The 25,644-nt window shown below is 50.1% G+C and overlaps 1 long non-coding RNA gene across 1 annotated transcript in view; it reads left to right on the top strand.

Moving 5' to 3' along the window:
* The window catches only part of LOC126500539 (uncharacterized), a 192,447-nt gene that overhangs the window by 34,113 nt on the left and 132,690 nt on the right, over positions 1 to 25,644 (top strand). Inside the window, exon 2 of the long non-coding RNA XR_007591369.1 lies at positions 6,117 to 6,837. This is a non-coding gene — a long non-coding RNA (uncharacterized lncRNA). The remainder of the gene's footprint in view (positions 1 to 6,116; positions 6,838 to 25,644) is intronic.

Below are 25,644 nucleotides of genomic sequence, written 5' to 3'. Positions count from 1 at the left end.
GGACTTACCCTTGGGTGGGAATCATGAATGAAATCATGGAATCACACACCGGGCATCTCAGAACAAGCTTCTAAAGACATCATCGAGTGGAAGAGAGAGAAAGAGAACAGGAGCGGGAAAAATATTTCTAAGCTTCCAGCTCTGATTTGAAAGAAAAAAAATGTAGTCTTGGCCAAGCAAGGGAAGAGGACACTCTCAGTACAGAAAGCAAGAATGGACCAGAAAACCAAGCTCTGCACACGCGTAAATGCTTTGCTAAGATTTGGGAAGAACTCCTTGTGAGCTTTTTGCCGTCCATGATTGAGACCTGAACATGTTGGAAAGGGATAAGAAGAGGTTAGAGAGAGCTGTGTCACATTCTGTGACAGGAAAGGACTAGGCTCTGAATGGTGGGGAGACTCATGCTTCAGAGGGGCTGGGCCCATCTGAAACTTGCTGGCTCAGGAATACTTGGTTGAATCACGGCCTCCCTCCCCCCCCCCTAGACTAGCTCTCCATCTTTCTGGTTTTCAGTTATTTGAATCTCTGCATCAAGAATGCAAAACCCAGTAACTGACTTCCATTGACTCGCCCTCTCATCTGGCTCACCTGCCCGGCCTCTTTGCTTGTGCAATTCTCCCTTTGATCCTTTTTTTTTCTATTCTGGACACCAGTGCCAAGTTCATCTGCATATTTTAACCAGCCAATATTCATATCCCGAGATCCGAGAGATTCGTGCAACGTGTGGCCCCAGGCCAGCCATGGACGCTGTTGAGTTTCCTCCATGGCAACCATGGCAACCGGTTTCTGAATGCTCTGCCTCTTTTGCTGGTCAGGAAGGTTCTCAGGGACACGCTTCTGGCAGAAAGGATGCTGCAGGGAGAGATGGAGGCTCCACTTAGCTAAAGCAAACACTCTGCCCAAGAGGTTTTGACTTGCAAAAGGTTTTGATTAGAGCTATATATGGGTTTATCCCGACTTGCAAAGTTAAAATAAATAAAGCCCCATGTGTATCAGTAAACGCAGTCTGACCCTTGGAGTTTGGTGAAATTATGTCGTCCTTCTCTCTCCTCCTCTCTTCTCTTTTCTGCTTCCCCCCTCTTACCCTTCGTTCTCCATCTCTTCTGTCCCCTTCCTTTTCCTCCGCCCCTCCCTTCCCTTCCTCCCCATCTCCCATCATCTCTTTTCCCTCCCAGTCTTTCTTTTCTCCTCCCCATTTCTCTGTCCCTTTCCCCTTTCATCCTCTTTCTTCTCCTCTCACACCTTCCCATCCCTCTCTTTCCTGCTTGCTAGCTTGGTTACACTCTCTCCCTCCCCCTTGTCCTCTTCCTCACCACCCCTCCCTCATTTTCTTTGTAGTACTAGGGATTGCTCCCAGAGTCTGTGTATGCCAGGCAAACATTCCATCACTCGTGAGTTTTCATTTTAAATTTGGGATCTCATTAAGTTCTCCAAGGTGGCCTTGAACTCACTCTTTAGCCCATATTGGCTTTGAACTTGTGATTTCTCCGCCACAGCCTCCTGAGTAGCTAAGGCAATAGGCCTATGCTACCAGGCCTAGGTGGAGCTTGTTTCTGTCTCCCTTCACCATGTACATATTAGTATTGGTTGTCTGTAGTATTTACATACATTTTAGCTCTTTCTTACTTTCTAGGCCTCTAAGATGGTTGGGACTCTTTCTATATAGTTCTGGCTCTTGACCCAGATTCATCCATTTTTTTCAAGTCTCCCTGATACCTTAGGTAGGACAATAGCATTAGAAAGGTACTTCCAGGTCCTGGGGTGTCACTGCATTTTGTCTTTCATAGTGGAGGGAGCAGAGAGATATTTGTGTGTGAATACAGTGATCCATTATAAACATTTATTTGTGTGTGTGTGTGTGTTTGTGTGTTCGTATCTATTTGCAACCATAGCTAAGCACATTCCTATTGCTACACCTGGAAGTTTTTAAACAAGGACTACGAGACTCCAGCTTGCCTGGGTACAGTCCATCCCACAGCACTGAGGAGTTACCATGGACACCACTCTGCTCTTCCGAAGTCTTCAGGATGCTCATGCTGTCAGGGGACAATTGAAAGCATCAAGGAATGGAGTGAAGGGAGCGTGCAGAAGAACCAGCAGCCAGGCAAATCCACCCAAGGCTCGGGGACCATTTTGAGAAGACAGCAAACCTGTCGCTGCCATGGCTACTTGAGTCTCTACTTTAGGAAAGATCTGGAGAAACTGGGCAGGTCCTTGTGGCCACGCTGAGGTCCTCTCCCTTGAGTTCTGTGCACTGCAGACCTAGGTGTGTGTGTGGGGGGGGGTGCAGTTTTCTGTGCTCTTGGTCTTCACATTTGTCCAAGTTTTCCTGAAAGCCAGGGAGGGGGGCAATTGTGACTGTAAAATGGAAACAGTGACCTAACCTCTCTGTACCGCCACCAGCAGTCTCTGGATGTCACTTGGCACCAGATAAACGCCAGGTAGCCAGGGCCAACTTAGAGCTTCCCTAGAGCCTGTGATTTCAATGGGGAGGGGGGAGGGACAATTAGTTAGAGCATGGGTGGAAATTTGAAGACTGGGCTTAGGGAAGACCCAGACATCACTCTCCTTACCTTCTCTCTTCTCAAACTCCATGTGGGGATTTGAATGAGAAATCTCCTCCATAGAATCATGCATTTGAACACTTGGTCCCCACTGGTGGCACTTTTGTGTATGTGTATGTGTGTATGTGTGTGTGTTAAGAAAATTTAGGAGATTTGGCCTTGCTGGAGAAAGTATATCACTGAGGGTGGTAATAGTCTTACCTCCACTTTCTGTTTTTTTTTTCTCTCGACTTCCTGTTTGTTGTTGAACCGGGGTTCAGCTAGTTTCCTGTTCCTGCCGCGTCTACTGCCAAGCCATTCATTCCCCACCATGAGGACGCTATCCCTCTAGAACCATAAGCTAAAATCAATCTTTTTTTAAGTTGCTTTTGGTCTTGGTATTTTATCACAGCAACAGAATAGTAATCAATATACCCATTGCTCTTGTCTAGAGGAACATATGTGTGTCCTGTGACTGTATATGAGTATACTTACTGGCTTTTTAGACAAAGTGTCTCCCTGTAGCCCAGCCTGAGTTTGAACTTATATCGCTCTCTCATGGTTAAGCCTTCTGAGTCTGGGGCTTACAGGTCAAAGCCACCACACCCCATTTTCTCTTGTCACGTTAAATATGTGTGCCCTGTCTCCAGAGTGGCGGTTAGAGCTACAGAATGGAGGCTTACCTGTGGGAAGACCCATCTTCATTGTGGGCAGCACTGTTCCCTGGGCAGGGGTCCTGGACTGTCCATCAGTGGGAAAGGGTTGAGAAGCAGTGTGCATTTGTTCCTCTGTTCCCTAGTTGTTGTTGTGATGTGCACAGCTGCCTAGAGCTCCTGCCGCCTTGTCTCTCCCACCACAATGGACCGGACTCGGAAAGGGAGCTAAAAACAAACAACAATGAAAACCAACAAAAAACAAACAACGTTTCTTCTTTAAGCTACTTTAAAAAGTCTTTATTATAAAAAAATCCCTCAGAGAAAAAAATCACACACACACACGGCTGGAAAGATGACTCACCAATTAAGAGCACTGGCTGCTCTTTCAGAAGTTCTGAGTTCAATTTCAAGCACCCACATGGTGGCTCACAACCATCTATAACTGTAGTCTTATGGGATCTGATGTCTTCTTTTGGTGTGCAAATGTGCATGCAGACAAAATACCCATATACGTAAAATACACAAATAAATCAATCTTCAAAAAAAAAAAAAAAACCAAAGACTTAAAAAACCACGCACACAGAAATAAAGCCGACTTGAAGTCTACTTAGCTGAGTAAACTCCTGAACAGTTAGAGTAGGCATTCTGAATCGTGGAGATCCCCAGTGGGCCCGGCACTGCCATGCTCCAACATGTTTTTATGCACTTATCCACTACCAAAGATGAAAAGTCTGTGACAGTGTCGGGACTAGGGAAGCAATTAGTTTCTTATCCTCTTTCATAGCTGGTGACCATTGCCTGTACTTAGTCCTTCCACATCTCTTTGTATTAGACCTGTCTTGTTCTTTTTTCTTCATGGTACACCACTCTCGAATTATTTTAAGATGTGTTACGTTTGTTTATGCTGTGGAACATTTGTTTAATGATACAAAGATGTCTTGCATTCTTTTAGGTTGCATTTGTTTAACTCTGTGAAGCTGTGTTACTTCGCCGGTCTAAAACACCAGACTGGTCTAATAAAGAACTGAACGTCCAGGAACAAGGCGGGAGGAGGTATAGGTGGGGTTGGCAGGCAGAGAGAATAGACGGGAGGAGAAATCTGGGAAGAAGGAATCAAGGAGCAAGAGAAGAAGGGGCCAGGACCCAGCTACACGGCCAGACATAGAATAAGAAGGAAAGAAAAGATAAACAGAAATAGAGAAAGGTAAAAGTCCAGAGGCAAAAGGCAAAAGGGATAAGTTGAGGAAAGCTTACTAGAGACAAGTTAAGGCCAGGCATTCACAATAAAGAATAAGTTTCTATGTACAATTTATTTGGAAACTGGGGCCCCAAAAGAGCCAAGAGTAAAAAAAAAAAACACCAACTATATTATAGTGTGCCTGCATGTACATTTGTTTACATTTAACATATATTATTGGCTAGGTTCCTCATAAGAGGGATTTTTTTTCTTTTCATTCTGAGATTGTGTGTCCTAATTTAATATTATACATTCTAAGTCCATCCACTGTCCTGCATTTTTTAAAATTTCATTTTTTTCTTAGAACTGAATAATACTCTATTTTATATGCATACCAAGCTTTCATTACCCATCATCTGTTGATGGACAGCTAGGTCGATTCTGGTTCTTTGCTGTAGCCAATAAAACTGCAATAAAAACAGGGATGCAAATAACTCTATGGTAGGATGCGGAGTTCTCTGGGCATATACCCAGGAGTGAAGCAGCTGGATCGTATGCCAGCTCTGTTTCCAACTTTTCGAGAAGTCTCCAAACTGATGTCTACAATGGTTGTATTAATTTCCTCTCCCACCAACAAGGAATAGGGGCTTCTTTCCACATCCTCTCCAACATTCCTCTCTCTCTCTCTCTCTCTCTCTCTCTCTCTCTCTCTCTCTCTCTCTCTGTTGTTAAAGACAGAGTTTCTTTGTGTAGTCCTATAGACCAGGCTGGCCTCGAACTCAGAGATCAACTGCCTCTGCCTCCCAGTCCTGGGATTACATGCGTGTGCTACCACTGCCTCCTCCAAAGTTTCTTATCAAACCTTTTGACAATGGCCATCCTGACTGGGGCGAGCTGGTATCTCAGTTTTATTTTGCATTTCCCAGTTATTATTCATTTGTGTTTCTCTCTCTCCCTCCCTTTCTCCTTCATTTGGTTCCCTTTCCTCCCTCCCTTTCTTTCCTCCCCACTCCTTCCTTCTCTTCTTTCTTTCTTTCTTTCTTTCTTTCTTTCTTTCTTTCTTTCTTTCTTCTCTCTCTCTCTTTCTTTCACTCCTTCTACCCATCCCTTCAGCCCTCTTCCCCCCTCCAGCCCCCTCTTTCCCTCCACGCCTCCCTCCATTCCCCCCACCTAGGCAGTTCTTGGACCCTTTGTTGATTGACACTTTTACCTCTTTGATATTTAATGTGTGCAATTATTTGTAAATTCTGGATATTAACCCCTTATCTCAAGGGTATAGTTCCCCCCCCCCCCATTTTGTGGGCTGTTTATTAACTCTGCAGATTTCTTTGCTGTCCAGAAGTTTTTCATGTGGTCTCATTAGTTGATACTTGGGGTTAGTTCTTATGTTGTTGATGTTCAATTCAAAAAAGGTTTTGCTTACTTCAGTATCTTGAAAGGTATCCTGTATTTTTCTTCTAGAAGTTTCTGGTTATACATTAAGGTCTTTGATCAATTTGAATTGATTTTTGTATGAGGTCAAATATACAAATCTGGTTTCACCCTACTGCAAGCAGAAATCCAGTTTGGCTGCCATTATTTGTTGAATAGGCTTACCTTCCCCCCAGTGTATGGTTTTGTCTTCTGTGTCAAAAATTGAATGGTTGCTTAGTGCCAGTTACTTTTGTTAGTCTTTTATCACAACATCGACTAAAGCAGCTTCCTCTTCAGAAGCTGAAATAAACTTCTCTCTCCCCTCAGTTGAGAAAAACGAAACTAGAACTGGATGAAATCTCAGCTTTGTTGGAGCCTTAAGGAGCATGAAGACGGAACTACATCTCCCAGGATACCACTCGGCCAATCTGTCGCTTTGCCCCACCGTCTGACCGCACCCCTCGCAGTCCATCTTTATAAAGGCAGAGCGACCCGAGGCGCGCAGAGCAGTGCTGGCGGTGTGGGGTGCACACAGATTTTGCTGCTTTGGTGTGCACACTGCGTTTGGTCGCCTCCAGGGCTTTCCTGCCTAGCGAGCGTCCTCCCTGTGACACCAGATCCCCGCGGACCTACAAACCCGAGCCCTCAATGGGATATTCTGGGTTCGCCAGAGGGGTTTTCCCGAGCGCGGATTGTACGTTTGCGCTGGCGATGCGCACAGAAGAAAAGGCTGTGCGAGGAGACAGGATGCGCCGGTCGGAATCCCCGGTGGCCCTCGCCCGCAGCTCTGGCGTCGGTCCATTCCGGGGACCTCGCTGCAGCCGCTCGGGAGTCCGGGCTCGTGATCTTCCCGCTACCCACGCGGGTCCCTAGCGCGGTGGCGGCGCTTTGGGGTCTGGATGAACAGGGGAGAAGAGGGTGGGGGCGCCGGATCCCCTAACGTGGATTACTTGGTGCTTATCAACTGGATTTAGAAGACCCGCGCGCGACCTCGTCCCCATCGTCCACGGGTTATCGTTCCACCTCCCAGCTGCTCTCCCACCTGGAGGTAAGTTTCACTGCGGTGCGAGCTTGTGGATTTGATTTGCCTACTCATCGCTTGTGTTGCTTTTAGAAGGTTTCAGGATTGGAATTTTTGTACTAGTTGACCTCCCAGGGGTCATTTTAGCAACTCCTTTGCCTTCAAGTGGAACCTACCAGTCCAGATCTCTGTAGGCAGCAGCCGTTCTGGGTCATCGTCCTCAGACGTGGCTAAGCCCTTGGTTATCCAGAGTGGGACGGAGACTTAGCGGAGGAAGCGCCAGCCTTCTTGGCACTTGCCTTTTCTCAGGGATGGTCCTTCGGGACCCTTTGCTTAGCCATGCCTCTCCAAGCAGCTGCCGATTGCACACAGCGGGCTTCTGAGGGGCAGTGTTTGGAAGCACAGGGGCTGGGTAGAGGTGGGAGCGCTTGGTGGATACGGCATTATTTGGAAGAGTGGGGGCTGCTGTGGAGCTATTGGGGGGTGGATATTGGCCACCCTGCGAGCACGCTTTCTGAGTGGAAAGACGGATAAATTTGGTCCAGTGTGTACACCCACTACCCTCCTCTGCCTTTTTGTGCAGCTTGTATCAGCACTTTTGGCTTTGGTTTTAAGAATAATTGTAAATGAAATGAATTTGTGCCTTCTCCCCTCGTCCGTTTGTGATTGCGTTGTTCTGGAGAAGTTGGTACCTGTCACCATATAGCCTGAGAGTGGGTGTTTGTTGAATGAGTGACCGAGCTACCCCACCCTAAATTATACCAGGCTCCTCTGTTTCTTTCTCTCTCTTTGGCTCTTACCCTTAATTCCAGAACCTTTCCCCGGAGGTGGTTTCTTGGGGACACTTTCCCAGCTATAGGATTCCCTCTCCCCGTCCCCCACCCACCCCTATCAGCAGTCTTTAGACTTTCTTTTGGAATGTGTGTATGATGATCAATTTCCCACCCAGAACCCCCTCCAACTTAGAAAGCTACTAAGCCAGGGATTGACTTTGGTAAGCGCCCAGGGTCCTGGGCTCTCAATCAGCACCTGCTCAGGGAGGGAGAGAGGGCTAGGCACCACAGCAAAAACAGAGCCATTTTTCAGAAAGTGGCATTTGTGAGTCCTGACTGTTCTGTAGAAGCTGGGCTCTGGCTCCATCCTGATCCTTGCACACTGCCCAGGATGGCTCCCCTGTGGCCATCCTTCCCCTGCCAGGTTCTCTGCCTCGCTCTGACCCTAGGGGAAGCACTTTGGAAGCTTCCTCAATGACCGAGGATCCACAGCATACTTCTTCCCACCCACTCCCCGCTTCTCTGTGTTACAGGAAACTACAGAAAGTTGCAGTTGGCAGAAAAACCTCCACTTGCCATAACGCTGGGAACCACGGTTCCCCACTGCTGTAGCCCACAATATTCACGACTTTGTTTCCTACACATGCCCCCACCCCAGCCATCATGACTCTAGTACTACTATATTCACCTGCAGCTGCCAAGCAGCCCTTTTGCTTGGTAATCCAGCCTCCTGTTGGACGCTTAGGTATCTCCAAACTTACACACAATGATCATGTGCTGGTGAGGGTCCCTTAGTACGTCAGTATTTCTCTGCATTTGGGAGGATGCTCCTTGAGAAGGGTCTAGAAATTGTCTTCTTTAGGCCGGTCGGTCGAACTTCAGAAGGGCATTGCGAGTGGAAGACATTTCGGAGAGGCCTTAGAAGCCTCTCTCTCAGCTTTTCTTTTAGGGAGGGGACACAGGCACAGGGCGCGAATCTAAAATAGGCAGCTGAGTGGATGCAAGGCTTGCTCCCTTCCCTTCCAAAGAGTGGATCAGCACCGCCAGGGCAGGTCGCTGCAATTCTCCTTAAAAACTACGGTGGCAGCTGCTTCCGCGAGACTAGATCCACACATGCTAGGCAGCGAGAGTTAAGACGCCGCCTCTTCTTTAAAATTAAGATTTGAGTGTAGCATGGACCTAGGGTGGTATGAAGGTTGCAAATGCAGCCCCTTTTGCTAACTTTCCCCACATCTGTTAACATCTGGCACACACCTTGGTGCAGCCATCAGGCCCTATAGGACACTGACAAGGATCCGGGACTCTGACTTATTCACAGGCCTTGCGCGTTCCTCATGGATGTTCCTCCTTGGGCCCACGATCTCCTCCTAAGCGCTAAAAAGTCGTCTTATAAAAACGGAGGCTGAGGAAGCACAGCAGGTGGGCCTTTGATCCGAGAAGGCCTGATATTGAGAGGTCCCCTCCGCCTCCTATCCAAGTTCACTCTCCCATCCTGTCTGACAGCTGCCAAACAGGATCAAGCCCCTCCTCCCCACCAAGGACCTCTTTGGAGGCCCTGACCCAAAATGGAAGAATTATCTCTCTGTGTCCCCCACTCCGCCAAACTTCTAGCAGCCATGTTGTTGAGTGAAAACTGGGTTCTTACCCGATCTGCCCCGACACGTTTCTGGAGGCAGGAGATGGATAACATCCGGTGTGCGTGAGAGGAGCTGCTGAGCAACCCACTCCATGGTTGAGAAGCACGCGGTGCAGGGCTTGTGCAGGTGACTCACAACACAGGAGTGGCAGGTGTGGCAGGTCCCAGGCTGCAAACCTAGTCGGGCCGAGGCTGCATTTCCTGGTCACCTGGGCAGAGCTCAAGGGACTGGCAGTCTGGCTCCCACCTCTGAATGGACTGAGGGAGTTCTGGGTAAGGGATTCCACCTTTCCATAAGAGATATCTTCTGGGTGTGCAGGGAGCCAGCATGAAGGACCTTGGGGGTTTTGGGGTGAGGGGAGCCAGCTTGAAGACTGACCAAAGGCCTTCATATACAAAAATGCATGCAAGAAGAGCGTTGGTTCTTGGCCATCTTTTTCTTTTCTCCCAGAAAGTCTCCCCGGCCCCCAGTTTACTTGCCCCTCAGGTATGCACCTACCCCATCCTCCGGACAGAAACTCCATGAGTCTAAGCCTTACACCCACAATATGTGTAGATCAGGGCTGCCTGTCTCTAGCATCTCTCAGCCATTGCCAGCGTGGGGTGGCTGGATGCATGGAGCATAGATGACGTTTGTGTGAGGTTCAGCAGTTTGGGGGTTCCTTTCGTCTCAGAAGAACACACTTCTGAGGTCTGGCTACCCAGCCTTGGAGCACTCTGAACCTGCCCATCCACCCATCCATCACCTGCTTTTTATTTGTTTGTTTTTTGTTTGTTTTTGGAGCTAGGGTCTCACTCTGTAGCCCAGGCTGGCCCTGAAACAATCCTCCTGCCTCAACTTTCCAAATGCTTAGGTTAAAGATGCAAGTCACCACATACCCCGTAGTGTGTGATCTGAGAAATCGCAAATCTGCTGCTACTCTCTTACTCCTAAGGCAAGGCCCAAGCGTTTTCTGTCACCAGCCTACTCTAGTGAGGATCATTGCAGGACGTGGTAGGAGAGAGGGGCTGGGGTGATGTGACTGCACAGCCTTGGGACAGACACCAGGGCTCTCTCCATAGCAGCTTTGTCTCTCCTTTTGGGGACTCATCCTTGAACCCCACCCCCACCCCACTCAAGTAACCACAGTTCTTCCTGGATCTACCTGGATCCGGTTCAGACTGTCCCCTGGCCTTCCACAGTCTGCCTTCGGATTGAGGCTTGCTTGAGATTGCGTGGCTTGGAGAACTTGCTTAGCAATGTCCCCACTTCCCCCAACTTAGTTCCGTTTTGATTTGTCTGGGGCTCTTCAGAAGGCATCTTGGTGGGCCTGGAGGCTGCTTGGTGGCCTGCCTTTCTAATGCGCTCACCAAGCTATTGTACTGGAGACACTGGAAGAGAGGGGGCTACTGATTCTTGGTCAGCTACAGCCCAAATCCAGCCTCTCCCCGCTGAAGCTTCCCTGGCCATGAAGCCCATTTGCTCCGCCTCCTCCAGGCAGCCTCTGTGACTTCCTCTCACTGACCCCGGACTCATTGCTCATGTCATTTGTTGGTACACTTTTTCATGGAGACCTCTCAAATTCAGGTGTCTTTTGTCCTTAGTGTGACAGTTGTGGGTGGGTTAGTAACACAGAAAGCGCTTTTGTGGGGTGCAGGAATGCTTTAGATCTGCAGTCCTTCTCCTGTAGGTGAACCCCCCCCCCCGGAAGCTTGGAAGGTGCCCCTAACTAGGCAGCTTTGTATGGGTGTATCACAGACTACTGTGACCTCTGGTTATGACCCTAGCATCCCAGTCAACCTTAGTATCCTCATGGAGCCAGTGGCATCTTCCATACCAAATTATCCTTTTGACACTGGGCAGTTCCTTGCTACCATAGCCCAGGCTGGCCTCGAACATACCATCTCTTGTCTTGTCTTCTCCACCTTTGAGTGCTGAGATTACAGGCACGAGCCTCTCCCTGAGGCTAGCAGCCCTGACTCACACACTGATAGAACAAGAAGATGGGGTTTGACCCCCTTCATGTTTTTTCCCCCCTTCAGTTAGGCTACTGGCTAAGTACACCATGTTCTAAAATCCCCCAAGCTCCCTGCTTTCTAGATGGAGTTTGTGGTATGTCAGCGGTACGGGCGGGGGGTCCTATACAATACCATTCCTGTTTGGTTCTGTGAAGGCCCCAAAGCCCAGAGGAATCCTGCAACCTGCAGGAATGCTGAAGCAGCAAGTCTCCATCCAAGAATTCTTTCTGTACTGTGAATCATCACCTCCTTCCTTATTTGATTGGTTGCTACAGGTTTTTGCATAGACGTCCCAAAGCCAGGTGCCTTTGTGTGCGGTTAAACAGAAGTGGCTGTGTTTGGGGAGCACAGCAGGGGACTGTGGTTCTGTAACCCCAGAAAGAGATCAAACTCCTACAATCTGGGACCCCCACCCAGCCCAGCAGCTTAGAAGAAGCTAATCTTTAGCATCTTTTTGCTTAACGAGTGAATCCCTGACCTCTTTTTACGCGGTCAGTTTGTTTTTCTTTGCTTTTACTGGACTGAGACGTCTGGGGAGGTAAAGATGGGAGGGCTAACCTCGTCTGCCATCCAGTTCCATCTGGCATGCTCCAGAACCATCCATGGAGCATCCCCTTCCCATAAGTGTAGACATATTTCCAGTCACACGACTGTGAGCTTCTTCCCTCCTCCTGGCTTTAACACTGAGTGCCTCCTGGATGCTTCCTTAGACACTGGTGCTATGCCTTTGGCTCCTCTGCCCGTGGCCTCTTGTGGTCTTTGGTGCCAGTGAGAAGCCAACTTGAAGGTGTAACATTCGTCCATGGAGGAGGGGATCTGTTCTGCTTTACTTATAGAAACATAGGCATCTGAGATGCTGGTCTTTAGGGGTTTCTTCTGTATTCAGAAGGCACTCACACTATTAGGTGACAGTCATTGTGTCTGCAGTTGTGACTTCTTAACTCATTACAAAATATCCAGCCATTATTATGATCAAATATGCACAAGGTAAAAATGACCATCTTTATCATTTTTCTGTGTGCAGTGGTGGCATTTCATCTTTTTGTTATGCACCTGTCTCCCTCCCTCCCTCTGCAGGTTGCATTTGTCCAGAGATTCCATATTCACGAATATTCACAGTAACTCCCTATTTCCTGTCTTCCTGGCTCTGGAAACCCGTCTACTATCCTGTCTGTGGCTTTGAGTGTCTAGGGACATGTCATGACCTAGGTGACGTGGCGTGCTAGTCACTTAGATGATGTCCTCAAGTTCATCCTTGCTGTAATAACGTACACACTTACTTTCCTTCTTGAGTCCCAATGTCGCCTCATTCTGCTTAGGCTTATATCCACCTTTTGGCCACGGTGAATAATGCTTTATGATTCTGGTTGTAGATATTCATCTAGGCTCCTTTGGGTTCGTAAGCAACAGTGGAATTACTGGATCATGTCGTGATTTCGTGCTTAATTTTTTTTTTTCTCAAGATCTACCCTGCCTTCCCCTGCAGCTGCACCCTTCGGGCCTTGCTAGCGACAGTGCACATTTTCCTGCCCACACTTGTACTCCCCTTTCTCTTTTCTCTTTCCCTTTCCCTCCCTTTTCTCCTCCCTTCCACCCTCCCAAGCTCTGGGCTGCTTGTAGCCTTGAGGAAGCAACCTCCATTAGGCGCTAACTTCCCGGAGGAACCCAGGGACAGCAGAGTTGCCAGGGGTGGCTCCCAGTTCTGAGTGCACTGTAGCTGTCCCTTTCGGAATGGAGAAGCTAGGTGGCCTTGTGACCTCCCGAGGTCTTACCAGAGCGGTAGTTTTCCAATGCTTTTGTGCCGGTGTCCCATCTGACATCACCACCAGCCCAGTGACGCAGCCAGGTGTCGTCACATCTGACAGAGAAAGGCTTTCAGGCACACTTGAGTGCAGTCGGGGCTGGTGGCCGAGATCCAGGAGAACTCACCCCTAGCCTGGCAAACGTGGGAAAGGAAGGTGTTTTGAAAGCCTTTGGTGTGGAGATGTGGGATTGGGAGGGTAGAGGGGGACTCTGGGGTGAGTCCTCTCTCCCTGCTTGTCCCACATCCTCCCATTTTCACATACGAACATTGCTGCTGGTAGTGTTTTTTACCGACTTTCTATTAGCTATTCCTTTCCTATCCAGCTGAATGGCATAAGGGATAGGGTTTGAGCCCCGTAGGGAGCTGTCAGATTTTGTGGGAGATCCTGTGGAGAGCCAGAATCATGGCTCCCTTCAGGTGGCCTTGTTTCTTCTAGTGTTTTCCAGCGTGAGCCCCTAGAGGGTCTGTCCATTCTGGGTTGTGATTGGATTGTTCACACCTGCATCCACCCTCAAGGTGGGATCAGGCATCTTCAGTGAGTGGCGTCCTTAGTACCTGGGGACACTGAGGGACAGGCTTTGTTTATTAGCCTGGCCTCCTAGATCACTGCGCCTTCCTCTGTCCTGGTGAGAGAGAGGGAGGGGCATGGCCTCGTGCCCCTGGGGCCACTGTAGATGCTGTTCTTTGCCATTTTAAATTTTTAAACCGCGTTTCTTTTCACTTTTAGAATTAAGTGGCAGGAAGCAGAGGTGCTTCCCTGAAGCCTCTCGGGGCGTGGAAGGAGTCAAGCTTTCCACGCCTCAGGGTTTGCTTCCCTTAGCAGGGGAGCAGATGACTCCCTGTGACCTCTTTCAAGGGTGAACTCTACCCGAGACCTCTTCCCCTTGGCCTTTAGGGCATACTTGTTTAGGAGCTCGGCTGAATCTCAGGGAATCTGCGGTTGCTGGCAAGCCCACCTAAGAGTTCAGGTATTTGGAGTTTTAATTAGATTTCTGAGTGGAAACCAGGGATGTGGTTAACCAGAGACCCGAGCTGGTCCTGGCTTCTCATTCCACCCTGACCACCAGGCTGCCTGGGCCTTTCCAGGGTTGGTTTTTCTCATTATTTAAGGATACCTTTTCTGTATCCTGGCCCTGCCTTCTTCTCATTGTCCTGGGAGACTCTGGCTCCCCACACTTCCTTCCAAACTCTTTCTCTAAGCCCTCATCTCCACGGCAACGTGTTTGCCCGTAGGCAACGGTTTGGAAAAGATGTACCTGGCTGCGTGTGTGGTTCACTGGTCACACTGGCCATTTGATGCTGTCACTTGAACCTGTATGCCAGACTCAGCCCAGGTCCTTTAGTTGCATCATTGGATTGTGGGTCAATCAATTACCTCTTCCCAGGTGACATCAGCTGCCAATCATTGGGGTTCTAGTAGGAAGAAAAATGAGCCAGCCTCCAGACCTGCCCAGAGGCTGCTTTTTCATTTCCAGGAGTCCCCACAGTCCTGAGGCTCTTTGAGGCGCATTCCTAGGATTTCCGACTTTGAAGATGGAGCCGTGGTTCCACAGTCCCGTTCATTGTTGATGTGGCCAGAACGGCTTTGCTAGGCCTCTGGGCTCAAGTCCTTGTCTATGAAAGGAGTGTGTTTACCTTTTTCAGAGAAACTGGCTTGACCCGGCCTAAAACGATCCTGGGTTTCAAATAAGTGAGGGGTTTGGGGTCTGTGCTTTGGGGGCATTGATTGGTTTCCTTCCCCCCGATTCTTACATCATTCACATCCTGCTTCCTTCTTAAGTTAACTTCTGGTGGGGACAGGAGGGGCAGCGTCTCAGGCCTCCTGATTGCAGATCCCTCGTGTTAGGATTCATTAGGGCAGATCCCGCTCCCCCTCCCCGACTCCATTCCCCATTGTGCCTATGGTCAGGAGATGGATCACATGATTGGTTCCTTTGAGATCACATGCTTCACATGAAAGTGCAAACTCCTAGGAAGCAGAAGTAGATATGGGGAGATGCCCCTCAACACTTAATGTGAGTAACCTGGGCAACTGGGCTCATCTGAGTGTATGCTTCCCTTTGGGCAAGGAGTTTGGGTTGGCTTCTCGTGAACCTGGTGTCTAAGGGGTCCTGGGACATGCTCCTGGAAAGTTGGAAGATGGGCCATGCCCTAATCGCATTTTCCTCCTCTACCTCCATGAATCCAAGTGTCTGGTTTTATGTGGAGACATCGCTGTGCTCCGCCGTGGAGCCAGGAGTTTGGCTCTTGGGTTGCTAATTCCAGCCTCGCCATGAGTCACTTGTGACTGGCTTATTGTTCTTCCACACAGTTGTCATAGGGTAGCAACCCAATGCTTAGAAGGGCACCTCTAAGAAAAGAACACCTCTCATCTGTTTTTTTTTTTAAAGAAAGAAAGAAACAAAGGAAAGAAAGGAAACCAGTTCCCTAACTGAGAGCATCCTTAGGCCCGTGCTATTCCTCCCCGCGTCCCTCGGGGGAGACGCATTCTGTCCTTTTCTGGCATTCACAGCCCAATGCCAGGAGCTGGGGGCAACGGATTTGGGCAGACTTCTTGCCAGACTCGTGTGTTTGGCAGCCTGCAGGGAAGCCGAGAGCCCAGGGAAGCCAGACATGGAGTCAGCGGTGCAGGAATTGGCTGCACAAGTGGCTGTATTGAGATGGCTCCTTTTTTGTTCACACGTTCACGTGCCAACTTGGAAGGAGATCTCCCGGTGACTTTGATCTCTCCGGGCTGTGGTGCTCGAGGCGGGGAGAGGGGCGACACTTGGTAGTGCTCGCTTTGTCTGCGTGCTACACAGGTAGGCTTTGAGGAGCTATGACTCATGCTCATGGGTTGTGTGAGCCCTTGAGAGAAGCTATGCAGCCCTGGCAGGTGCTGCTGGCTGTCCTTATTTACCACTGTCTGGAGGGGAGGGGGGGGAGACAGCTCACTCTCACAGATTATTTCTGTCTGAAGCTCGAATAGGCTTGCTTTGTTTGAAGGGGGAGAAGAGGGGGCAGTTCTTATACATGAAAGGGGTCCAGGGGGCTTAAAGAAGCTTGCCATTGCTGGGGTTGTTCCATTTACCCGATGAGGAAATTGAGGCTCCTGGGGTTTATGTCACTCATCTGAAGTCACCAGGGTCGTCAATAACAAAGCCTCTAGCTGAAAACCTGTAGGTATATTTCCTCTGGGAAGTTCTAGAAGTCGCCAATCAAATGAGTTGCACCATGCTTCTATGGCTGTGATTTGTCCTTTACCCCTGACTCCCAGTGACTAACTGTCTTCTTAGGGCCCTTTTCCCATCTCTCTCTCAGTTCACTGGAATTAGATTCTTGCTCCTCTGTAGATGAGACAGTATGGCCCGTGAAATTAGTAATCAATACCCAAACCGCAAGGTCTTTTACTGGAGTCTGCCCCATAAATAATTCCCCTTAAACACTCCATAGGCCCAAGGCATTCCCCCACTTCTGCTCCTCCCGTTGGCCACTCTTGTATCCCTCCCTTGTGGCTTCAGGTTTGGAGAAGTGTCAGTCAAAATGCATAGCATTTCCCAGCTCAAAGAGTCTGGACCAGGTGTAGACAGGTCTGTCTTCAATGCTCGCTCATTCCCCCAATGCTGCCCTGTCTCTGCTTTAGACAGTGCACATGCCCAAAGCATCATGGATTTCCCTGTGGAAATCCAGGGGATGGTGTTGAAGCCTGGGTTTGTTGAGTTCAACTGCTATCCTCTTTGGCATCTGTAATAGTTGGCCTTTAGAATGATGATCCTGGGAGCAGGGGCAGGGGATGTCCCAGCATCCTCAATAAAGAAGGCTTGTGAGGATGGGTTGTATGTTTCTACAGAATGACGAGAGAGCAGATGGATCCATTGTCAATGGTTTCCCATGCTCAGTTCTCCGAGACAGCAATGTGCTGTTTATCCAGGAACTCAGGAGTTTAGCTTGTAGGGCAGATCCATTGCTGGGATCACTTTGGATGCTATGCCTGGACCTAGGGAGAACTATCCAGCACCACCTTCTGATGGGGTGCTGAGATGTCCTTCCTCGTCTGAGATGTAACCCCCATCCTGCCATCATGCACTGGGTCTTTTGTGTAGAGTACTCTTTAACCGACATGACTAGGAGGGTGGAGAACAGAAGAAGCCCCTGTGTGACCTTGAGACTGAGGGAAGACTGGGGTTGATGTTCGCATCATTCATTTGAGTAGGCAGGCTTAGATCCTTCCTTCTACTTATTAAAAATACTTAGACACATGCATACATATACACACACATGCATTCATATGGAGATCAGAGGACAACTTTCAGGGGTCTCCTTCCACCTTGCTTTTGAGGTAGGATCTTTCTTGTTTTTGTCACTGCACTGCTTGTGTGAGCTTCCCTTCTCTTGTCTCTGTACCCATCTCACTGTAGGAGTGTTGGGGTTATAGATGTGCACCATAGCGTCTGGCTTTTTAAGTGGGTACCAGGAATCAAGCTCCAGATACCAGGCATGTGCGTCTAGTCCTTTTACCAGTAGAACCATCTCCCCAACACCCCCATCCAGCTGAACGATCTCCCCAATAACCCCCACCCAGCTGAACCATCTCCCCAACACCCCCCATCCAATTGAACCATCTCTCCAACATCCTCAGCTGAATCAGCTCCCCAACACCCCCATCCAGCTGAACTATCTCCCCAACACCCCCCACCCGGCTGAACCAGCTCCCCAGTATACCCTCCCAGTACAACCTTAAAACCTGTGATTTGAAAAAGTCAGCTCCATGCTTCTATCTGTTTGGACTGAGGTATTTCTGTGCTTTCATGTGGCTGGATTTTACTGGGGAAGAAAGTTTCCATTTTCTAACTAGAAGACCCAATTCCCTTCAGGGTTTTTCTCTAGGAAGTGTAAAATGTGGGCTGTGGTTTCCATGGGGTTATGTGAGATGGTTTGTATAAAGGCAGTGTGTAGACTTCAGTACGTAAGGTGGGTAGGATGAATAGCCAGCCTAGGAATGTGTTGGCTTGACTGGCAGGGGCGAGGGGTGAGACGTGGGGAGAGGAGGCTCAGTGGTAGCCTTTAGCTCTTATGTCCTGGAGTCCGCAATGGCTGGTGTCAGCCACTGTACCTCCCGTGGATCTCTCCTGGGCTCGATTTTAGCCTGCTATACCCCTGGTCTCTCCTAGGCTGTATCTTCCTCCATCCCTGTGTCCCCTCTCCCATAGCTCCTGGTGATTCCCAGCAGTGATAGTGAGCTAGCAGCCTATGTTTCCATCCCGTGGAACAGATTCAGCCTCACGCATGGATTCAGCACTCACTCTAGTTTTGCAAAGTTTTCTTCTGCACCCAACACTTCTCTTCCCAAGCCCCTGCAGTGCTGCTGTTTTGTAACCCTGTGAACCACGCCACTGTCTCATATGCACCGGCTCCTCTCTTCAATGCAAGCACAGCTACCTGGTCTCTGAGTTTATTCTTGCCGGCCTGATGCCAATCTCAGGTCAACCCAAATCTCTTCAAGGTAAACCAGTATGTAAGAGGCCCACGGTGTTCTGATGTTGGGCTGGTGCCTGGGCATGAGTAAGGTGGGAGCTGGGATGGGGGTGGGGGTGTTCTTCATCTAAGCATAGCACCAACAGCGGCCCTATTGTACTTTCCAAATGTGTTACGGGTCTGTGTGGAGTGGTCCCAGGGTCCTCAGGCTTCTGCTGTCCATGTTGGTTTCTATGCACCAAGTCCTGGTCGGTCCTTGTCACAGCCTTGTCATGTATTGTGAGGCTTGTGACACATCATAGTTTAAGTGAGGGTCCTGCCAGCCTGCCTCAGAGTACGCGGTGACTCTTTGCCTCTTTGGTTAGTCTGGGCCTTGATGATGTCTCTGCTTCCGTAGCTGCTTCCTGCGGATGGCCACCAACAAGGCAGGGAAGGAGGGAGGGCTGCTGGGGCTGTTCTGAGTGGACAGGGCATCCCCAGCCTTTCCGGGGAGACCTCTCACTCTCTCAGAGATGTGCACAGTCAAATAAGCGGAGTCAAAATGTGAAACCGCCCCATCGGGCAATCGTCACAAAAACCTCTGTGGTAGTTTGGGATGGCTTTCTAAAAAAATAGCGACCTTGTACCAAAATGAGCAATTGAGAAGCACCAATGATTTCCCTCCTCTCAGATTTGGCAGAACACGATTTGTTTGAAGGTTTGGTAGGTGTCGTGTGCATCTTTTTGCTGGATGTTGTGACTCTTTGAATGACCTTTGGGGGATGGATGTTTAGAGCAAGCCAACCAAGGACCTCCTCCTGGTTAAAAAAAAAAAAATTCTTTCTGGTCCCACATCCTGGATTTGGGAGGCAGATCTTGTGCTGACAGAGACCCGGATGCCAGTAGAATTCTGCTCTGTGGGGGCTGTTGAGGCCCAGCTATTCAGTTGCTCCTGCTGCATAGAGAGGCCTTGTCACAGCCTGGATTGTTATGGCCATGAGAAGTACTGCCACCCCCCCTTCCTTTCCCTCTAACTTCCCTCCCCTCCCCTTAGGAAAGAATCCCCCCCCTCCCTCCAGCATCCCTGTCTTTAAGAATTCCCTCCATTGTAGCCCTGGGACAGAGACCCTTCTGTGAGCGTGCTGGAGGCCTGTCCTGGGGACACCCCGCCCCCCCTATTAAAAGACCATTGGAACAAGCTCCCCATTCTCCTCTGGAGAGGGTCCCTCTGTCCCAGGCCAAGGGACTCTTAAGGGAACGCTTATCCTGGGACATTCAGTTTACAAAGACTCCTGCAATGTCAGATAAACTCACTCAGCCAGCATGGGGAGGGGGGACAGGAGAAGGACAAAACCCCCTTTATTTTCACCCCTGCAGGGAGACCAATAAAGACTTTGTGCTGGAGAGAGCAGGGGTCTGAGCAAACAGAGGAAGGGGGTCTGCACCGGCTTTGGTGGGAAGAGCTGTGCGGGTCACTGTCACCACAGTGTGGGGGACGTCTTGGCATGGGACGGTCAATTGCAACTTTCACATCAGGTAACTGATCCTGATCCTAAAGTCCTCCCTCCCCCGTCTCTGGGAAACCAAAAAGACCTTGGCAAGTTGTTCTTGCTGGCCGGGAGAAGTCCCTAGGTGGGGTGGTTTCATTTTTACTTTTTTCCCTATTATTTGGATAAGGAAAACCTCCCCGTTCAGTAGACTGGCCTCCAGCTGTGTGTGTATTTTAGAAGATTCATGGCCTTCGGGACTTTGGGTGTCTCAGTATTGGGGTGGGTGACCATCTATGAGTTCCATCTGTGTGTGTGTGTGTGTGTGTGTGTGTAGTATGTGTGTGTGTGTGTGTGTGTAGCCCTCACTTCTTGGAGTAGACTTGGATGTGTTATGACACAGTGACTTTCCTCAGTTATGTAAACCAAGAAGTTCTACAACTAGCCATTTTTGAGGGAAGGGCATCCATTGGATGTTGTTGAGCATCTACTGAGAACAATGGATCCTGTGAACGAGTCACTGAGTCTGACAACATCACTGATGAGATGGTCACATCTCACACACACGCCTTGCAAGATTCTGAAACGGAAATTGCCTTGCCTTGAGTTACTTCCGTTACTTCCTGAGGCTTAAGGTTCCAGCTCTGACGATCCTAGAATGTGTGTGTGTGTGTATGTGTGTGTGTGTGAGACAGAGAGAGAGAGAGAGAGAGAGAGAGAGAGAGAGAGAGAGAGAGAGAGAGAGAGAAGCAACATGCACAGGCATCCACGACAGAGCTAGAAGTTGTATCCTAGTGGCCCATGACAGTTGTCTGGAGTGTGGTGAGGCTGAGTGGATGAAAATCATAGCAAAATGGTTATTGATATTGCCAGGCCCATGCCTTTCAGGAACAGGGTCTGGGTTGGGCTTTATCCATGGCTTTCCTGACACTTCCCAGCCTCTTCTTCAGGCACTAGCTGAGCATTGGCCATATTGGTTCAAGAAAGTGAAGGTGTGTGTCTAGGTGGTCTTGTCTCTAGAGGGCTCAGCATATACCCGTGAGGTCATGGTAAAGAGGCTTGAGTCAGCCCAGACCACTGTGAATATGGTGCCTGACTTCTTTGGCATATAAGCTAGATTTAGGAAGCTTGCTATCATAGTCTGACCATAAGGACCCTTCCCTGCAACATTTCTAGAGAGGGGACTCCTCACCCCTTATCTTGGAGGGTCCCTCTATCTGTGATCTTGTTTCTATTTTTTTCTCAAGAGGTATGGTGGACCCTGAAGTTGGTATGTGTAAGTGTACATATGCATATGTGTTGTACATGTGCATATATGCATGTGATTTCTGTGTCTGTGTGTGTTGGACTGAGTGCTGCAGAGGCCAGAGGCTCCTGCATCCTGATCCATTGCCCCTGCTCTTCCTTTCCTCTCCCAGGCAAAGGCAGGGAGCAATGGCAGGTAGGTCTAAAAGCAGGGCCCATCCAGGTGGGCTTTGTGACTGAGTTCAGAGTCCTAGCTCATGTAAGAAAGCTCTGAGATCAGACAGGTTCACACTCTGCAGGCATGAGGTCATTAAAGCATTCTTGAGTAGCCAAGCCCACTATACCCACTGTGGGACCTGTGGTCCTAACTCCAGATGCTGCCCGGAGTGCCAACCAAGATCACCCTTGGGCAAGGTAGATCCTGTAATGCCAGGCCATGGAGGAGAGGTGGTGGTGGGGACCAGCCCCTCCTGCAGATGCAGGGTCTCCTGGGATTTGCAGGATGCATATCCTATAGGAGGTGGCCTATGGCTCTCAGAAAGAAGCATAGCGTACGGCCATGGGCAGATGTGCCTTATAGCAGGGGATGGGCATGGATTGGTTCTCCCAGCCACACTTAATCCCCCATGGCAGTCACTGCCTCTCTTAGGGTTCCTTGGTCACTTCTTTACCATGCTGAAAATGCCCACCCCTTGCATCTGGGTGTTTGGGACCACTCACTGGATAATAGAGAGACCAGTTTCATCCCTCAATCTGGAGCTTGATCAGGTAGAGAAGGGGGGAGTGCTGTGTCCGATGGGAGTAACTGGGTCTCTCAATTATAGCTTCTCCCCTCTCCCCCGTACATGGCTCTCTCTGCCTTGCCAAGTCTCTGGCCATTTCCAGGCAGAACACCAGCCATGAGTTCTCAGGTTCTGCCCAGGTCTCTATGTTTGGGGGTGTCATGTGTGCAAAGCATGCTGGGCCACATCATCTCCTTGCGTTTCTCTGGGACTCAGGCCCACCCTGTCCTGGCTCACCAGTCCCCAGACCCTCCTCTCTGCTTGGAGGGGATGGCAGGGTATGAAGAGTCATGGTGCTGACCTGATTGGTTTGTGTTACTGAGCAGCCCTTGGAGGTGGCTGCTGGATATTGGGGCCAAATGAGAGGTGGGGGCTCCGCGTAGCTGGCTGCAGAGCCTGGGCGCCTGCTGTCTTCTTCGCACTTCTTCTCCTTGCTCTGCCAAGATAGAGGCTCTGGGAATTTCTTTGCTGACTCCCGAACCCTACCAGGTTGGAAGAGTCCGTGTGCCCCCGCTCCCCCCATGCCAGGCAAGGTGACCTATGTCTGATTTTTGGTTTATTGCTCTTGCATGCAGTTGCGCCCTACCTTCCAGTAGCCCTGGTGGTCGACAGTCATATATAGGGGTATGGATAGTCTGCAAACACATCTGGGGAGCTCTCCTGACTTGGCTTGTCAGGGAGGAGCATCCACTAGTGTTTGGCTTTGGCCCTCTGCTACCTGAACTTTTTTTTTTTTTTTTTTTGAAGGGCTGGAAGAAGTGTACCCTGGTAATAAGAGATGTTTTGGAAAACTTGCAGAAGATCACGATTTATCGTTGGCACCTGCTTATGAGCCAGAGAGAGGGGCTGGGTTAAATGGGCCAGGGACACCTCTGGTCTCTGGACAGTCCTTCCAGAAGAACACGAGGATGGGGCATGTTTTAGCACAAATCTCTCCCTCCCCCCTCTCCCCTGACATAAGACTCTTGCTATTCAGCCAGGGTAGGGATATGCTCTGCTCCAGGGAGACTTCAGACAGGGCAAGGCTGGGAGGGTGAGCAAGTTAGTGGCAGGAGGTGGGGGGGGGAAGCAGAGTCATTTATTAGGTCTATGGAAACAATACAGTGTTTGTCTCCTGGGGATGGCGGTGCTGGGGGAGGCAAGCCAAGATGGGCCCGGGCAGAAGGAAAACAAGCGCAGGTTTGACGAAAATGTGGTGACCTCGAGGAGCAAGGAGAAAGACGCCTTTGTCTTGGGAGGTCGGGGCAGGGGGTGCAGGCAAGGAGGCCTGTGGTGTGGGGCAATTGCTGCCTCTCTTCTAGGGTCCTTGGCCCCTAGAAGGGGCTGAAAGGCACTGAGACGCCTAGCTTGATGGGGTTTCAGGAGGAGTGGCCGGCCCAAGGCCTTACATTCATTCTGGGGTGTGTGTGTCGTGTTCTTTATCAGTCTCGTCCTTTGAGGGTGCTGCGGGGGGTGGGGGGTAACGGCATGGAGTGCACCCCACACCAGGGTTAGGAGGAAATGTGGATGAAAGGTTTGACCTGGTGGGTGTGTGCTTGGTTCCGTGTGTGGGCTCGCTTGCTGCGTGGCATGGCTGGCTGACCCGGTGCCAGGAGAGATGTCCCTGGGTCTCGGAGATCTGCCAGTGGGATCCAGGGTGAACGAATGGTGCTGGTAGGGACTGTGTGTGTCTCGTGCTGCTTGAAGAAGCGGACTCCTCGCACAGGCCACCCCTAGATGACTGTCGCAGTTCACGTCCAGACACCTCTGCAGTTGTGTACCCTCACCCTTCTGACTAAGTTTCCCTTCTCACTATCAGTTCATTTCTCCTCCGTGGGATTATGGGCATAATGGGCTCAGGCCGCCCTTGAACTCACTGTGTTGTCTAGACTGATCCCAGACTTGTGATTTTTCTGCCTCAGCCTCATAAGGACTGGGTTTATGGGCTTCATCACCGTGCCTGGCTATGGGTCTTTGGCCTGCATGTATGTCTATGTACTCCTTGTATGCAGTGCTCAGGAGGCCAGTAGAGTATGTCATAGTCCTTGGACCTTGAGTGCAGATGGTTATGAACTGCTGTGTGGGTTCTGGGAATCAAATCCGGGTCCTTTGGAAGAGCAGCCGGTGCCCTTAATCACCAAGTCATCTTTCCAGTCTCTTGGTTTTGCTTTAACTGAGAGGTTTGTAGACCCCTGACTCCTTGGCAGAAGCATTTGTCTCTGGTCTATCCCTGGAGCCCTTGCTGAATTTGTCCTTGTTACGCGACAGCAGCTGTGGAGACCCTGAAGGACAGTGTGGTGCTGGGTGTGGCCTTTCTGGTCTGATAGACTCAGTCCTGTGCAGTGGGGACCACACAGGGAGCTCTCAGGGGCCTGGTCGGCTTCTCTGCCACCTCGCACTGGACAGGGACTAGACATATTCTGAGAACGTTCTGGAATGATGGTTGAGGTTGTTAGGCTGTGGCTATCAGCTATTGTCAGCCCAGCAGCGCATACATATATGTGTGCTCAAATGCACATGCCTGCACATATGTGTTCATGAACTCTTCCCAAGGACTTTAGGAGGTCGACACTCTGTGACCTCTATGTGACTGACGGGGAGACCGAGGCACAGAGAGGGAAAGTAAGTTGCTGCCAGTCACACAGCCTTTTAGGTGGTACCACTTGGCCCCAAACCAAGTCCTCTGACTACAGAGACCATGTTCCAAGACCTCAGCAGTGGTGCCTGCCCCACTGGGGGCTGCTGTGTGCAGGCTTCCCCGGGTCACGTCTGCACTGTCAACAGCTCTGTGCAGGTAGCTGGTCTTTATCTTGGATTCACAGTGGCAGCTCCCGTGGGTGACAGACAGGTCACATTCAGCCTAAGGAATCGAGGTCATCCTCTTGCAGCGACATTCCATCCCCAGGTTAAGGGGTGTGGACCTTCTGACCTGTGGACACAGCGGAGCCTTTGTGTCATCAGAGAAGCCAGAAGGTGCAGCCGGAGAGGGAGAAGGTGAGGGCTCACTTCCCCTGTGTGGGGAGGGTGCTCTCTGTCTCTCCACATCTCCGTGCGCCCGTTTCCTTGCAATCCCATTGCTTTTCTCAGGGTTCCGTCCTTCCCTCTGCCTGCCCTTGCAGGAGACACACCACTGAATGATTCCTGAGTGCCCATTGTGTGCTGGCCTCTGCGACACTCTGAGAGAGAGGGAAAGGGACAGAGACCACAGAGAGAGACACACACATACACAGAGGCCTCTTTCCTTCGCACCCAGACATTGTGAGCGGTCCCTGTTTTTGATCTGGCATTCCTGGTACAGCCTGAAGTGCTGAGCGCCCTCCCTAGTTGGTATCCTAACTATGGACCTTTATTTTCTGGTTTGCTTATTATGTGTACATGTATGTGCACACATGCATGGGCAGGTATGTGCGTGTCTTCTTGTAAGGGGAACAGAGGTCAATGTCAGGCGTTGTCCCCATGAACAATCTCCCTTGTATTTTGGGACAGGGTCTCGTACAGGGACCCGAGGCTTGATGATTCAATCAGACTGGCTGGATGGGAAGTCTGAGGACACGCCTTCCTCCCCTGCTCTGGGATTACAAGTGCTTGTCACGGCTTTGGCTTTTTACATAGGTGTTGGGGCAGAAACTCAGAGCCTCCTGCTCACGTGATAAGCACTCGACTGACTGAGCCATCTTCCCAGCCTGAAGGCTGCCAG

The sequence above is a fragment of the Alexandromys fortis genome, unplaced genomic scaffold, assembly GCF_014885135.2.
Source record: "Alexandromys fortis isolate MF-2015 unplaced genomic scaffold, M_Fortis_MF-2015_v1.1 scaffold_39, whole genome shotgun sequence".
Lineage (NCBI taxonomy): Eukaryota > Metazoa > Chordata > Mammalia > Rodentia > Cricetidae > Alexandromys > Alexandromys fortis.
This window is presented reverse-complemented; position numbering and strand designations above follow the sequence as displayed.